Source organism: Tenrec ecaudatus, chromosome 16 (genome assembly GCF_050624435.1).
Source record: "Tenrec ecaudatus isolate mTenEca1 chromosome 16, mTenEca1.hap1, whole genome shotgun sequence".
NCBI lineage: Eukaryota > Metazoa > Chordata > Mammalia > Afrosoricida > Tenrecidae > Tenrec > Tenrec ecaudatus.
Window position 1 is genome coordinate 26,967,225 of NC_134545.1, and position 15,696 is coordinate 26,982,920.

The following is a 15,696-nucleotide window of genomic DNA, read 5'->3' on the forward strand; positions in this document are numbered from 1 at the left end:
ACAGATCTTTGTCTGTGAAGGGCCAGATGGTAAATATTTCTCGTTTTTGTTAGCCAAATGGTCGCAGCTACTCATCTCTGCCATGGAGCTGGACAGCAGTCATAGACGCATGGGTGTGCTTGTGTTCCAATAAAACTTTATTTGCAAAAATAGGTGGTGGGCCAGATTTGGCCAACTCCTGGTGTAAGCCAGTAACTTCCTTAAGGAAACTTCTCTGTGCTTAAGGACCTCTGTGGTTTCTATCTAGGACCCCAGTCCAGTCCCCCAAGTTGTACTTCCAAACACATTTAATGTTGTTCATTCTCTCCTTCTTCAGCTAAGTAGTGCTATCCATAAGTGCCAGTCAATTCTTCTGTCATGGCCGTGTGTCTTAAAAGCTTACCATTGAGTCAGGTATAGCTTTGATATCCAGAAGCCAAGTTCCTGTCTGAACACAGCCACCCAGATGAGGACGTGAAACTCATGTGATGCTGTAACTGACGCGCTGGGATCGGCACTGGTTGGCCACCCCACCCTTCTTTCTTTGGATTCTGCTGTCCATTACATAGAAAGCACAGAGACACACCCACCTGGCCGACAGGGTGCAAGAACAGTCCCTGGCACCGGTAGTTCGAGATTCACACCTCAGCCACATTCCTCCGTCACTGTACTAAGAACTGAACCCCCAGACTGCCTCTGTGGAAGTAACCCCCAAATTGTTTGGGATGGCATAAGCAGTGCTGTGGTGACTAAGCATCTTTTTAGAGCTATGCTTTGAAATAACGCAAGCAACTAACCCCCAGTGTTGATAGTTATGTGTTCTGGGATATGCACAGTTAATGATGGACAAAAGGTTGGCCTTGAAGTTCCGCACAACGGTACCTGAGTAATGGATTAGATGGTAGTTTTGACTTAGACCTCTCACTACGTTTGTTACGAGTATCAGAATGTTGTTTAGAGCCCAAGAGTTGTGTTTAATTTGCAAGAATGACCTACATGTGACCTCCTCCCTAGGGGACGGACAACAGAAAAGGGGGTGAAGGGAGACGCCGGATAGGGCAAGATATGACAAAATAACAATCTATCAATTATCAAGGGCTCATGAGGGAGGGGGGAGCGGGGAAGAAGGGGGAAAAAAAGAGGACCTGATGCAAAGGGCTTAAGTGGAGAGCAAATGCTTTGAGAATGATTGGGGCAGGGAATGTATAGATGTGCTTTATACAATTGATGTATGTATATGTATGGATTGTGATAAGAGTTGTATGAGCCCCTAATAAAATGTTTGTTTGTTTTTTTAAAAAGAATGACCTACATTTGTGGGAAGGACTTGTTTGTGGGTCAGATGATTAGGCGCTTTCGAAGGAAGCAGAAGAAAGTGAACTGCTAAACGTAGCTTAAAGGTTGTAAGTGCATTTAGTTACATCCCAACCGTCTCCCCTGAAGTGTGATGACACTTAACAGGCGAAGGGCTCCAGCCTGAGGGTTGTGAGTTAGAAGCAGAGTTTTGAATTGGGATGAATCAGGCCAACAGACGCCCGGACAGCCTATTCTCCTGGTGTCCTCGAAGTCATTAAAAAGGAAGCTTCACACCGTGACAGTGATCAGCTCGGGCCATCAGTGTGACTGTGTGGGGCTGATGGAATTCCAGGCACAGCTAGGAGACGTGACATTTGAGTTAGATGGCCCCATTTACCGCTTCCCAGAGGCGGCTGAAATATTGGCAATGGTTCATGAATCCCCATGCCTGGTTTCCAGGGCCATGGTTTTGCCAGTTGCTTACACACTAGCTGCCTTTCTTCGGTGGGAAGTTAGCTGTGTAGTTTTGTGCTCGTTGAAATTGTGTATTGAAGTAGCCTAGAGTCCTTATGTTAACCACAAGATGAGTGTAATCCCGAGAGGCTGCTCGGAAGGAGCTGGGCCCTGACTGGGCCTCAGGTCTGACCTCTGAGGTAATGTCTCAGAACTGAGTTTTCAATAAAATAGATAAAGAATTTTTATTAAGTTTCCTGAGCTGGAAACACATCCATCCTCACATTTTGCCGGGCAGTATGTTTACCATTAAGGGACGACCCATCTCCATCTCCGTCAGAACTCCAGGCTCAAGGTGGCCTCCGAGGGCACGTCACCCCGCCCTGGGGAAAATGAAGCTTGGAGGAAGCCCAAGCGAATTACAAGCCCTGGTGGAGGGGCTGCCCTTTTGCCCTTGGCCAGGGACATTTATCAATTCCCAGAGCTGCTAGCAATTACGAGACAGTCTCTCATCCAGCCCTCTGACTCCAACCAGGAATTCGCAGCCATTACCTACCTCTGCAAAGGATCATGTCCTCACGGACCATTTTGTATCATTTTTATGGTATTTTCTTTTGTTCTACTTGATGCCCAATAGGTTGGCCAGGCCTTTCCTGAGTGGGAGCTGTTCTGAGTCAGCATCAACAGGGAGTCATCCCCCTCATCCCCACCCAGCCTGCCCACCTTGACTTCAGTGGGTGGGCATTCAGGCAGACAGCTGCAGCCAGCACCATAAATTCCAAGTGTGTCCCAAGTTGTTTTATGTAATATAGGCTTCACTTGATACATTGCCCACGACAGGATGTCCCCTAGAAGGTCCAGAAAAAGCTGCGTCTTCTCTTACTTACCTGTTAGTGATTCCGAGCTAGGCCTCATTATCTAGTCAGTCAGCAAAAGCTTCCAGAGACTGGCCCTAAAAGAATCTTCTTGTTTGCTTGCTCATGGCCAACCACTGTGTCCCGTGGCTGAAAACCTGAGTAAATGCAAAACATCCATATGTGACTCTCCAAAGTGTAAACTCCATAGTGGAAGGTATATATTCTCCATTGATTCTTGCTCAAATAGGACGCTGCCACGCCAGCTGGCTCACGGCGGGTCTCCTCGCTGGCAGCCCTTTGTAGTACAAGTTCTGTTTCTTCTTCTAACTGGGAATGACAAAGTTGGCTACACTGCTCCAGATTAAATACTTGCATGTTAGGTTGACACGTGTCTTTCCTCCTCTTACTCACTGCACCGAAGAAACAAACAAGACCAGCGACAAAACACAACCTGCTTGTTTGGGCAGTACTTGATGTCAGGTGTATTTTCTGTTGTCATCACACTCTTGGCATATCTGGCAATGCTGGGAATTGGGTTCAGTTTTAGATCCCAGGGTTCCCACGGAATTAACCTGAAATTTGTCCACATCGGCAAAAAGGAGAGGCTAGCACATGCTACCCCAGCCTAACCCCGGGTCTGCAGGCTGGCTCCAGTGAGAGCTGTCAGGGAGACAGATGGGGGTTTCAAGGCTTCCTGGAGTTTTCAGCCATGTGTGGGCACCACATGTGGTGTGTTCAGTGAATACAAATACACGAACACATGCTGTTTCCATTAGGGACACTTCAGACCCCTCTCTGTCCCCAGCCTCACAACAGCGTTGAAGGGGTCATTTATCATAGGCCACTTACTGCATACTGCCTGGGCTGCAAGCCCCACTACAAGCAAGCAGCCCACACGGTGGGGCTTGGTTCTTGGAGGATGATAAACCTTTCTCAAATCATCTGTAAAGCAGCAGCCTGTTACTAACAGCTTCTCCTGGAGATGTTGTTTTCAATGCAAATCTGATCCTGGCTTTGCCTTGTTTAAACCTTGCAAGGACTCCTGGTAATCTGTGTCACTCAAGATTTGCTTGTTCTTCTGTAGCTTCATTCCCTGCCACCCCTTCCAGAAGGCAGAACTGCTTTCCTATTCTCTGCATAAGCGCTTGGGAGTTGGCCTTCCCTTTCTTCCGCTTCCCCATGTCTTTTGCTGACAAGGCCCTCTTCTACCTCCTTCAGCAACATGCCCTTCTTCTCAGGAGACTGCCTCCCTTGTTTTTCTGGCCCAGTCTGGGCTCCGTGTCCTCCTCCAGCTGTTCAGAGGGGTGTGAGGTATCAGGTGCCATAGTAGTGCACATCCCACTGTAATGAGACAATCCCGTCTGCCTCGGCGTGCGGTGGGAACAGCCCAAGACGGGCTGATTTTCTCACCCAGCCTCATGTGTGCAGCAAGCGTCTCCAAGAGCACAGGCAGCGGCCTGGTTCTGGACAGGCGCTCAGCTAGCTGTCTGAGAAGCCACTCTGGCGGGCGCAGGCGTGCACAGTCACATATGCTCCTCATTAGAGGCCCTCTCAAGGTGACTCACGCCCCACCTTCAGACAGCACATAGTGAGAGCTGTCTGCGTGCACTGTCTCTGGTTCCCAGCATCCAAAGAACAAACTAAGTGTGCATGCGTGCGCTTGGCAGGCACCTGGAAGCCGCACCCTCCTGTGTTGGCATTTGGGAGAAAGGTAGCACCTTAAGGAAAGTGCTGGGTATCCCTGTGATGTTTGCCATTGCCCTGTTTCCTTTGGCTTGCTGTCCTGAGTTGACAGATCTTGCGTAGGAAAAGGTTCCTACTGCATCAGTGTTTACTTTTGGTGGGCTGTGGTTTACTTTCCAGAAATGCCTTCTTCCCAACCAGGTGCTGGGGTTGTGCACTAGCCAAGAAGGCCCTGCCAGCCTCCCTTTTATAAAGCATTTGTGTGGAAAGGCAGCTCTCACCACCATCGAGTCGATGCCTACTGTGGGGCAGGGTCTTGAACTGCCCCTGTGGGTTTCTGAGACTCTTTACGGGAGCAGAAAGCCGCCTCTTTTCTCCTGAGCAGCAGCTGCTAGTTTCCAGCTGCTCACCTTGCTATTAGAAGCCCCTGTGTGGCCCACTGTGCCGCCGGGGGCAGCACAGCCCCCGCTTTTAGCGTGGCGTGAATTAGCTAGTTTGTGATGCTTGTCCTCTCTCTCCCTGCTCGTTTCTCCCAGAGGCCGCATAACACCACGAGAATAGGGAGGCCTGGCTGAGTGCTGAATGCCCCACAGACTAGCTTGTGATCACTGCCCTACTCCTGACCCCTTTGAGCCTGAGCCTGAGCCTGAGCCTTAGTTTTGTCGTTTGAAAATGAGCTAGTTCTTTTGCTGCTCAATTGGAGTGAGGAACCCACGATGAGATTTATACACTCAGAGCACCCAATATTGGACAGCTGTGATGCGACCATGTGCGACTGTGCCGGTGATAAAAGACAGAACTCGGGGACAAGTAAGGAGCAGCAAGATCAGCCCCTCAAAGAATCACAGAATCACTGCCGTCCAGTCCCTTTCGACTCATAGAGACCCAATAGGACAGGGCAGAATTGCCCCTGGGTTTCCGAGACTGTAACTTGTTATATATAGAGAGAGAGCCTCGCTCTTTCTCCCAAGGAGAAGATGGTGGTTTCAAACTGCTGAGGCAGACATTTTTATCCCCCACTAGATGAGGCCAGACCACCTGCCCAGTAATTGGCAAAGCAGCGTCTAGCTGCAGGTCTCGTGCGCACAGGTGCCATGTTCTCGCAGGTGACAAGGCCTTCTGTTTAGCAGCCAGCAGATGAATGCCAGATCCAATGCTGGGCTCTGGAAGATGGTGTTCATCTAGTGCCCTCGCAAGACTTGGGCCAGCTTTGGGCACATCCCCAGAGAAGACCAGTTGCTAGGTGAGAAGATCCAGGTTGGTGAAGTAGAGGGTCCGCCTCCATGAGATGGAGCAGCACAACAGCCTCAGCAAGGAGCTCAACACGCCAGTGATCATGAAGACGTGCTGGCTTTGGCAGCCTCCCCTTGGTTATACAAGGCCCCCATGAGCCACTGACAGCAACAAACGCTTAAAGAGAGGAGTGAGAACAGAACTTGCTGGGGACTTTCAGCATATAGGAAAGCTTAGTGGACGAGGTGGGTTTAAGGTGCTCTTTAATGAAACCCTGGGAGCACATAGTAGTTATGCATTGAGCTTGTTTTCTTCATTAATACAACCTTTAATTTATTAAAAAATTGAAGGTGGTTCTTTATGCTTTAAAAATTCATTTTATTGGCGGCTGAGTTAGTTTATTATTGTGCCAACCTGGCTGATAAACACATGTGGAATTAATTGAAGGGTGGAGGGATAAATGGCTTTCTAGTTCTCGGGTCTCTTGCTTTCTGATGGGTGGATCAGGGTGCAACTGCCTTAGCCAGTCCCCTGCTTCATCTGGCAAGGCACACTTCCTAAAAGACATCCCCAAGGAGAAGCTACATGGACCTACCCGATGCAGCCCTGGGTGCTTGAGCAGCCGTGTGGAGACCCCTGCCAGTGCTGAGATGCTTACACATTCACTGACTCGGCTTTCCTCCTGCAGTCGGCATCATTGCACCTCTTTTGTGAGATGGAGGAGGGCTTTGTGGATTGGTGTTGGAAATATGGGTTTATGTTGGACTTATAGGCTTGGGCAGCACTGGGTTGGGGTGTTTTCTTGATGCGCACTTAACCTTTATATAAAACTCTTATACATGAGTTACTGTGGATTTGTTTCCCTAAAGTACCTAGACTAATACAAGGGCTCATGCAACTCTTTTTATATATAGTCATTTTATTAGGGGCTCATACAACTCATCACAATCCATATGTACATCCATTGTGTCAAGCACATTTGTACATTTATCGCCCTCATCATTATTAAAATATTTGCTTTCTACTTGAACCCTTGGTATCAGCTCCTCATTTTTCCTCTCTTCCCACCCCCTCCCTCATGAACCCTTGATAATTTATAAATTATTATTATTTTGTCATGTCTTACACTGTCCAACATCTCCCTTCACCCACTTTTCTGTTGTCTGTCTCCCAGGGAGGGGGCTATATGTAGCTCCTCATAATCGGTTCCCCTTTTTTACCCCACCTTCCCTCCACCCTCCCAGATTTGCCACTTCACCACTAGAAGGGATCATCTGCCCTGGATTCCCTGTGTTTCCAGTTCTTATCTGTACCAGTGTACATCCTCTGGTATAGCCGGATTTTTTTCTTTTTTTGCGTTTTTTTTTAAACGTTTTATTAGGGGCTCATACAACATTTATCACAGTCCATACATATACATACATCAATTGTATAAAGCACATGTGTACATTCCCTGCCCTAATCATTTTCTTTTCTTTCTTTTTTCCTTTTCTATTTTTACATTTTATTAGGGACTCATACAACTCTTATCACAATCCATACATATACATACATCAATTGTATAAAGCACATCCATACATTCCCCACCCCAATCATTCTCAAAGCATTTGCTCTCCACTTAAGCCCTTTGCATCAGGTCCTATTTTTTTTCCCCTGTCCCTCCCCTCTCCCCCCTCCCTCTTGTGCCCTTTGTAATTTATACATCGTTATTTTGTCATATCTTGTTCTATCTGGAGTCTCCCCCCCCCCTTCTCTGCCGTCCCTCTCCCAGGGAGGAGGTCACTTGTGCATCCCTGTAATCAGTTCCCCCTTTCCAACCCACTCACCCTCCACTCTCCCAGCATCGCCCCTCACACCCTTGGTCCTGAAGGTATCATCCACCCTGGATTCCCTGTGCCTCCAGCCCTCATATGTACCAGTGTGCAACCTCTGCCCTATCCAGCCCTGCAAGGTAGAATTTGGATCATGGTAGTTGGGGGGAGGAAGCATCCAGGATCTGGGGGAAAGCTGTGCTCTTCATCGGTACTACCTTGCACCCTGACTGTCCCATCTCCTCTCCTAAACCCCTCTATGAGGGGATCTCCAGTGGCCGACACTTGGGCCTTGGGTCTCCACTCTGCACTTCCCCCTTCATTCAATATGGTGTGTGTGTGTGTGTGTATACATATATATATACACACAGACACATATTCTTTTTTTTTTGCATGATGCCTTATACCTGGTCCCTTGGGCACCTCGTGATCGCACTGGCTGGTGTGCTTCTTCCATGTGGGCTTTGTTGCTTCTGAGCTAGATGGCCGCTTGTTTACCTTCAAGCCTTTAAGACCCCAGACGCTATATCTTTTGATAGCCGGGCACCATCAGCTTTCTTCGCCACATTTGCTTATGCACCCATTTGTCTTCAGCGATCCTATCATGGAGGTGTGCAGTCAGTGATATGATGATTTTTTGTTCTTTGATGCCTGATAACTGATCCCTTTGGGATCACTCGCTCACACAGGCTGGTGTGTTCTTCCATGTTGACTTTGTTGTTTCTGAGTTAGATGGCCGCTTGTTTATCTTCAAGCCTTTAAGACCCCAGTCACTATCTCTTTTGATAGCCGGGCACCATCAGCTTTCTTCACCACATTTACTTGTTCACCCACTTTGGGTCTAGCCATATTTTTAAGGTAGAATTGGGATCATAAATAGTGGGGAGGAGGGAGAGGTAGCATTTAGGAACTAGAGGAAAGTTGTATGTTTCATCGTTGCTACACTGCACCCTGACTGACTTGTCTCCTCCCCGAGAACCTTCTGTAACGGGATGTCCAATTGCCTACAAATAGGCTTTGGATCTCCACTCCTCACTCCCTACCTCATTCACAATTTTTTGTTCTGATGATGCCTGATACCTGATCCCTTTGACACCTCATGAATGCACAGGCTGGTGTGCTTTTTCCATGTGGGCTTTGTTGCTTCTGAGCTAGATGGCCGCTTGTTTACCTTCAAGCCTTTAAGACCCCAGACGCTATATCTTTTGATAGCCAGGCACCATCAGCTTTCTTTGCCACATTTGCTTATCCACCCATTTGTCTTCAGCGAGCATATCAAGGAGGTGAGCACACAATTATATGATTTTTTGTTCTTTGATGTCTGATAATGGATCCTTTCGGCACCTCATGATCACACAGGCTGGTGTGCTTCTTCCATGTTGGCTTTGTTGCTTCTGAGCTAGGTGGCCACTTGTTGGCCTTTAAGACCTCAGACCCTATATCTTTTGATAGCTGGGCACCATCAGCTTTCTTCACCACATTTGCTTATTCACCCACTTTGTCTTCAGTGATTATATCAGGAAGGTGAGCATCATAGAATGCCAATTTAATAGAAGAAAGTATTCTTGCATTGAGGGAGTACTTGAGTGGAGGCCCAATGTCATTCTGCTACCTTAATACTAAACCTATAAATATATGCACATAGATCTAGTTCCCCATCTTCATATATAAATATATTTACATATGCATATACCTGTATTTAGAGCTCTATAAATTCCCTTTGCCTCGTAATTCTTTCGTCTATTTCCTTTCACTTTCTTCTTGTCCCACTATCATGCTCAGCCTTCATTTGGGTTTCAGTAATTCCTCTGTTACATTGCCCTTGATCAAAGCCTACCAGGCCTCTTACATCTTCCTCGACACTGATTTTGGATCATTTGTTGTTCCCTTATCCCTGGGTTTGTTAACACTACTTCCTTTCCCTCACCTCCCCCTCTCCCATGCCCCCGGAACCATTGGTCTGATTATTTTCTCCTCCAGATTGTTTATTCAGCCTATCTTATCTAGATAGGCTTGTAGAGATACTAGTATGCACAAAAACAAGACAGAGCTAAACAAAGCAACAAAAGAAAACAAAACAAAAAATCAATGACAAAAAGAAAAGCCTGAAAATAGTTCAGGGTCTGTTTGTTGACCTTTAGGAGTGTTTTCTGGTCCAGTTTGATGGAGTGCCACGTCCTGGCCCCAAAGTCTATTTTTGGTACTCCCTCGGGACTTCCTTGCTCTTCTCCCCTTGCTGTTCTGTTGCACGCCCTTAGTGTTTAGCCTTGGTGTGTGTGTGGGGGGGTGGGGTTCAGATTGGGCACAGTTTCCACACTATGTCTCCAATGTTGTTCCCTGTAGGGATATGGGTCAGTGAGGATTGTCATATGTCATAGTGGGGCCGGCCATATAGTCCTCTCTACATAGCTGCTCTGAGCAGGGATATTGTCCTCAAGGCTTGCTGGGCCAGGATGTGATCCACTCTCTCTTCCTCCCCCTTCATTTGTTCCCATGTGTAAATGAAGACATATCCCTGACCGGACATGTCCCTCTCCCTGAGCTACAGCTTCAGTGTTGTCCTCTGAAGTAAAGTCTTCTGGGGGAGGCGCAGCTGTCCACATAGTTGGGATTGGAGCCGGCCCCTCAGACCTCCCTAATGGTTCCCTGCTTCATGCTGGTATGTTGCATTCACATCTTGGAGCACCTGGTTGAAGTCTGGTCCCTCTTTCCCTGTAGAGATATAAACAATACCCCCCCCTTGGGTGGGTTAGTGCACTGTGCCCCCGCTACCCATTTCTTTCTTTTCTTCCCCTCCCCTCCTTTTTAGTTGGCTACCATATATATCCCTGGATTTGGTCTGGCCCATGCCGTACTACCTGGGCCTCACCCCAGGAACATTTGTATGTGGTAGCTTTTTCTCTGTAACCCTATTGCATTTTTTAAATCTTACCTCAGTGGACACATGTGCATTGAGCTGCTAATGCCAAGGTCATCAGTTCAAAACCACCAGCCACTTCGTGGAAGAAAGATGAGGCTTTCTACTCCCATAAAGAGTCACAATCTCAGAAACCCAAGGGGGCAATTCTGTGCTGTGCTGTAGAGGTACTATGAGTTGGAATGGGCCAGTGGCCATGAGTTTGAGTTACAGCACTGTCTGCTTGGGGCCTTCTGTTGTCACAGGTGATCTGTGCATTCTCCTTGTAGCAGATACAATAGGAAAGGAGCCTGCCTGTGAAGGGCCTCACAAGCAAACCAGGCAGCTTGGCCTTCCCTAGAGGCAGTGTCTTGGGAGAATCTCTTTGTAGCACAAGACATTCATGGATTCCAGAGAGAGACCCAGCCTGTCTTCTCAGCCTGGTCCAGTTCTACAGACAATGCTCAGAATGGTCACCCCTTTGCTAAGCATTTTTGAGTTGCACTTATTCAGTATTAGCAAAGAGCTACAGCCTGTCCTATAGGGTCATAAGGAGTTGGCATTGAATGGATGGCAGAGAGTGTGAGTAATGTTAGTGTGGCATGTCATATGGACACATGTAATGGAGTCGCTGTCAGGTTCTGTGGCCTTCGACATTCCAATTACAGTTGGTAAGTTTTGAGCCTCGGTGAGGTACTTCTTTCCATTGTTCTCTTTTAGGGTCCTTCCCCCGCTGAAAGGCTGGGTTTGATTCCTGGCTGCACCATTTATCAGCCAATTGACCACAGCTCCAGTCCCCGTGTCTATAAAACAGGGAATCACTCATGTGTGCGTGTCCCCCCGCCTACATACCCACATGATAGCGTTGGCTAAGGATGACACAGGATCATTGTATGCTAGCAAATGATAGTGGTATTCTTTTAACCCTTTCATGACTGAATGACTTTCTACTATGAGTTTGTTGTTGATTTTATATGTCTTTACTAATGAAAGTCATGCTAAAGTCAAGGGGAGAATGTGTAATAAAGGCTTTGACACAATGATGTGGGACAGATGTGTCCCAAGCAGACACAGGTGATAGGATTGGTGGAGTGAGGCCCATTTTCTTCAGATTCACACAGTCAGGTCCCTGTCAGGTGGTGGCACATACTCCTACTGGGATAGAAATCAGAGCAACTGAAAATGTTGGTGGGTGATATTTGTCCCACAAGTCATGAAGGGTTCAATAGTTATCAGTTCTTCTTTCAAGTCAATTCTGAGTCGTAGTGACCATATAGAACAGCATAGACATGCCCCAACGGGTCTTCCCGGGTTTAAATATTCATGGAAGCAGACGACCATTTCTTCTTCCTGTTGAACAGCTGATGGGTTCAAACTGCTGGCTTTCAGTTAGCATCTGAGTGCTTTAAGCACTGCGTCACCTCCTGCCCCCAAAAAGGAACACACTGTGATGGAATCAATTCCAACTCATCGTGACCTTAAAGAGGGTTTCTGAGAGTGTCAATCTTTATGGGAGCAGACAGCCTCATCTTGCTCCCAAGGAGCAACTTGTGGGTTTGAACCACCTACCTAGAAGCACCACTGAGGTTCCTGCCATATCACTGAGGTTCCTTACTGGTTAATACTACTGTCTTGATTTATATCAAGAACACTTTCAAGTCGGCAGAATTTCTCTCCTTGTGAAATACACCCCAGATGTTGAGCTGATTCCAACTCATAGCAACCCTGTAGGACACAGCGGGGCTGTCCAATACATAGGGTTTCTGAGGCTGTCAGTCTTTACAGAAGTGACTGTCGCATCCTCCTCCCACAGAGCTGCTGGTGCTTAGTCGGCTGAGCACTTCATCATTGTGCCATCAGGGCTCCTTCGTGAGCCATAACAATCTGTTGAAATAGGTATTCAGCTCTCATGCATCTGTAGAGAAAATTTCAGCTCCAAAACATTCTCCCAGCCCCAAAGAAAGCTCCTGTCCCCTACCATTCATGAACAGGAGTGAGGCTTGGGAAAAACAACTTTCCCCACATCAAAAAGAAGGGCTGGCTCTACCTCCCGTCGCTGCACTGTGTTCCAGCTGTTCGCAGGGCAGCTGAATGACAGCTGCTCCCTCTCCCTTGATTCAGAGCGACTCCACTTGAACTTCTCTTGCTGGTGGGCACATGCAGGAGGCCTCTTCCTAGGTGTGTGGGGACGGCCAGCCAGATCACTTTCACTTCACTGAGCTGTGAAATTGACACCAAATTGTGCCATTAGCTTGTTTCTGAAGGGTATGCTGGGCTGGGCGTCCCCTTGCTCGCTGGGCACGTGAAAAAAGATGACAAGATGAAAATGCCCCAGAAATGAACACGGGCAAGAAAATTTAGATGTAATTTGTCGTGAATTAAAAACATTGAATAATGCATCAAGAGCCCCTGGAAGGAGGTACCCAGAATTCCAGAGCAGCCCCTGGGCACTCGGGGAAAAGGAAACAGCTTTTTCTTCCTCCTGTGAAGCTTTCCCTTCAGATGTTCCCTTGCCGTCTTTATGCCCCGCTGGCAAGAGGACAGTGCTGCCGTCAACTAGGTCATTGTCGGCACGTGTCTGCTCTCTGTGAGGTAGGTCTGCAGCCCTCTCCATACTTAAATAAGTCCCTGCCTACCTTCTCATTAGAAAATTGAGATAAATTATAACGCAGTGAAATCTTTCCTTCATATGTGAAATTGCCGGAGGCGGCCACTCTCAGGTTGAAGCACTAACTGCTCTCTATCAAACCCTTATTTATTCCCTTAGCTCAGTCTCCTACCCCCTGCCAGCTTGTCCTCAAAACCACCCTGCAGCCCGGACTTTCCCCTTCCAGCTACCCCCTTCCCACAATCAAATCACATTCTAGCTTATTGTCATGTTTATTGAGTTGTGGCATGTGTATATGCAGCTTTGGTAGTGTGGTGGTTACTAGGTGAGCTGTTAATTACAAGGTCAATAGTTCGAAACCACCAGCTGCTCCAAGGGGGAAAGACCAGACTTTGTTCTTCTGTAAAGACTTACAGTCTCCGAAACCCACAAGGGCAGTTTTTGCCCTGTCCTATAGGGTCACTGTATTTCAAAGGTATCAATTCTATTTGGGTTTTCTTTATTTATTGTGTAGCTTTTGTATGCCTATGAGGTGATTGGGGTAAGGATTCAGTTTAGTCTTCAAAGTGACAGTGTTGCTTTTACTATAACTAGCAAGTTTGACATAAACTGGTTTGAGAGCATTCATAAGGTCTTGGTAAATGTGTTGTAGCACAAAGGGTGTAGGGAGTCCGGATTAGTGGTCACAGGTGATGGATGGGTGTTTCATGGCATGGGTAGTATGTTCTCCAGAGGAAATGGAAAGCTCAGGTAATCCCATGAGTTGGTGTGATCTGAAGACATTTTGAAATCTCATTTCTGCTCTTACTAATAATGCTCCCTACCTTATCTTCACACAAAAAACAAAGCCAAGCTCACTGCCTTCAAGTTCATGCCAATTCATAGGTACACCATTTAAGCCTGTAGTGCTCTTCCGTTTATGTTGAATGAATTTGTTTGTAACCATCTTATCCATGACTACTTATGCCCTCCCTTAGCTTTTGCATATTGTAGTGCGGGGTGTAGCCCAGATGACGTGTTCTAATCCTTTTGATTCTTGTGTTTGTCACTCTCAAGTTTCATGACCACTTCCTTGCATTGTCATGACCAAACTCCGCTCAGTGCTTGAACATGACAGGGGAGAGATGTTCCTCCTGGAGTAACTTATTATTCTTACATAATTTCAAACATACCAGAAACCTGAGCTCCCATGAACTCGACTCAGATTCAACACCTATTTCCTCACATTTGCCGCATCACGTTTTCTCTCTCATACTTTTTTTTTTTTTTCAAATCCTGGACCTTTTGAGCAAGTTATAAATACTGTCACCCCCTCAGCGTGTGTTTACTAAAAACATGGAACAGTTATCAAATTCAGGAAGCTTACAAGGACTCAACATGACTATGTAATCCACAGCTCCTTTTTAGATTTTGTCCATTGTCCCAATAATATTTCGTCTGATTGTGTTTCCCCCTGGTGTAGGTTTTGATGGAGGATTATGAAGTACAGTTTTCATGTCTCCTTATGCTTCCTTGGATTTATCTGACATTTCTTCCTGATTAGATTCTGGTTATACATTTTTTTAATGTGGGGAGGTTGGGGAGTGTGTAGGAATACTGGAAAAGTGATGGCCACTTGGTGTTGAAAGGCCTTGTGAGAGTTAGGTTTATTGTGCCAACAAGGCCAATAGGAACATGTGGATGGACTTTGATTAGGTTGCAGCTTGATTGGAGGGCAGCCGAGATAAATGAAGATGACTGCCATCCCATAGCTCACTTGCTCCCTGGTGATTAGATCCATGTGCTGCTGGCTTAGCTAGTTCTTTGCCTCAATCTGTGTGCTGCACTACCTGTGGGTCAAGCCAACCTGTGAGTCATGTAGCTAGAGCTTGAGACTCTTTGGAGACCTGCTTTGCCACACTGCTGGTGTGTACATCACTTGAGTGTGGGGCTTGTGGATTCTGTTGCCATGCATCTCTTGACTTTGATATCCCATCAGGGCCTGATTTGTTAAGCTCCTAAACTACTGACAGTTGCTGACCCACCCTGCTAAATTCTGCCTTCAGACTCTGCCTGTCTTGGCTGAGGGAAGACTCTGGTGTCTGCTTCCTTGTCCTTGGACCAGGTGTGAGTTAAAAGACTTCCGTATATAAACTGTTCCACAAAAGGGAATTGAACTGAGCCCTTTGTACTGTTGTGTGGACTAATTAGCTGTTATATTCCTTCTCGCTGTATAAATCTATCTATCTAACTATCTATCTATCTATCTATCTATCTATCTATCTATCTAATCATAAGTGTCCTGGTTTTATTTCTAAGAGAACCCTGCTTAACACAGGCCTCATCTGTGGGGAAATAACCCTGGATCACTGGGTTCAGGTGGACTATACAGATTTCCCCACTGTTAAATTGCTATTTTTTTCTTTTGTGATTTATGAGTATTGGTGGGAACAAACATATTGACACTAGACTACCTTTACTTCTAATTTATTAGTTAAGGTTTTATCGGTAAGAAGAGATACCTTTTTTGTGTACTTTTTTAAAAAATGTTTTATTAGGGGCTCATACAACTCTTATCACAATCCATACATATACCAATTGTGTAAAACACATCTGAACATTCTTTGTCCTCATCATTTTCAAAGCATTTGCTCTCCACTTAAGCCCTTTGCATCAGGTCCTCTTGCCCCCCTCCCCATGCCCTCCTCCCTCATGAGCACTTGATAATTTATAAATTATTATTTTGTCATATCTTGCCTTGTCCGACATATCCCTTCACCCCCTTTTCTGTTGTCTGTCCCCCAGGGAGGAGGAAGTCACATGTAGATCCTTGTAATCTGTTCCCTCTTTCCAACTCACTCTCCCTCTACCCTCCCAGTATCACCACTCACACCCCTGGTC

At 46.6% G+C, this 15,696-nt stretch overlaps 1 protein-coding gene across 4 annotated transcripts in view; it reads left to right on the forward strand.

Annotated features, from left to right (window-relative positions):
- Nucleotides 1-15,696, forward strand: part of TTC28 (tetratricopeptide repeat domain 28) — a 696,928-nt gene that overhangs the window by 462,170 nt on the left and 219,062 nt on the right. The window lies entirely within an intron of this gene.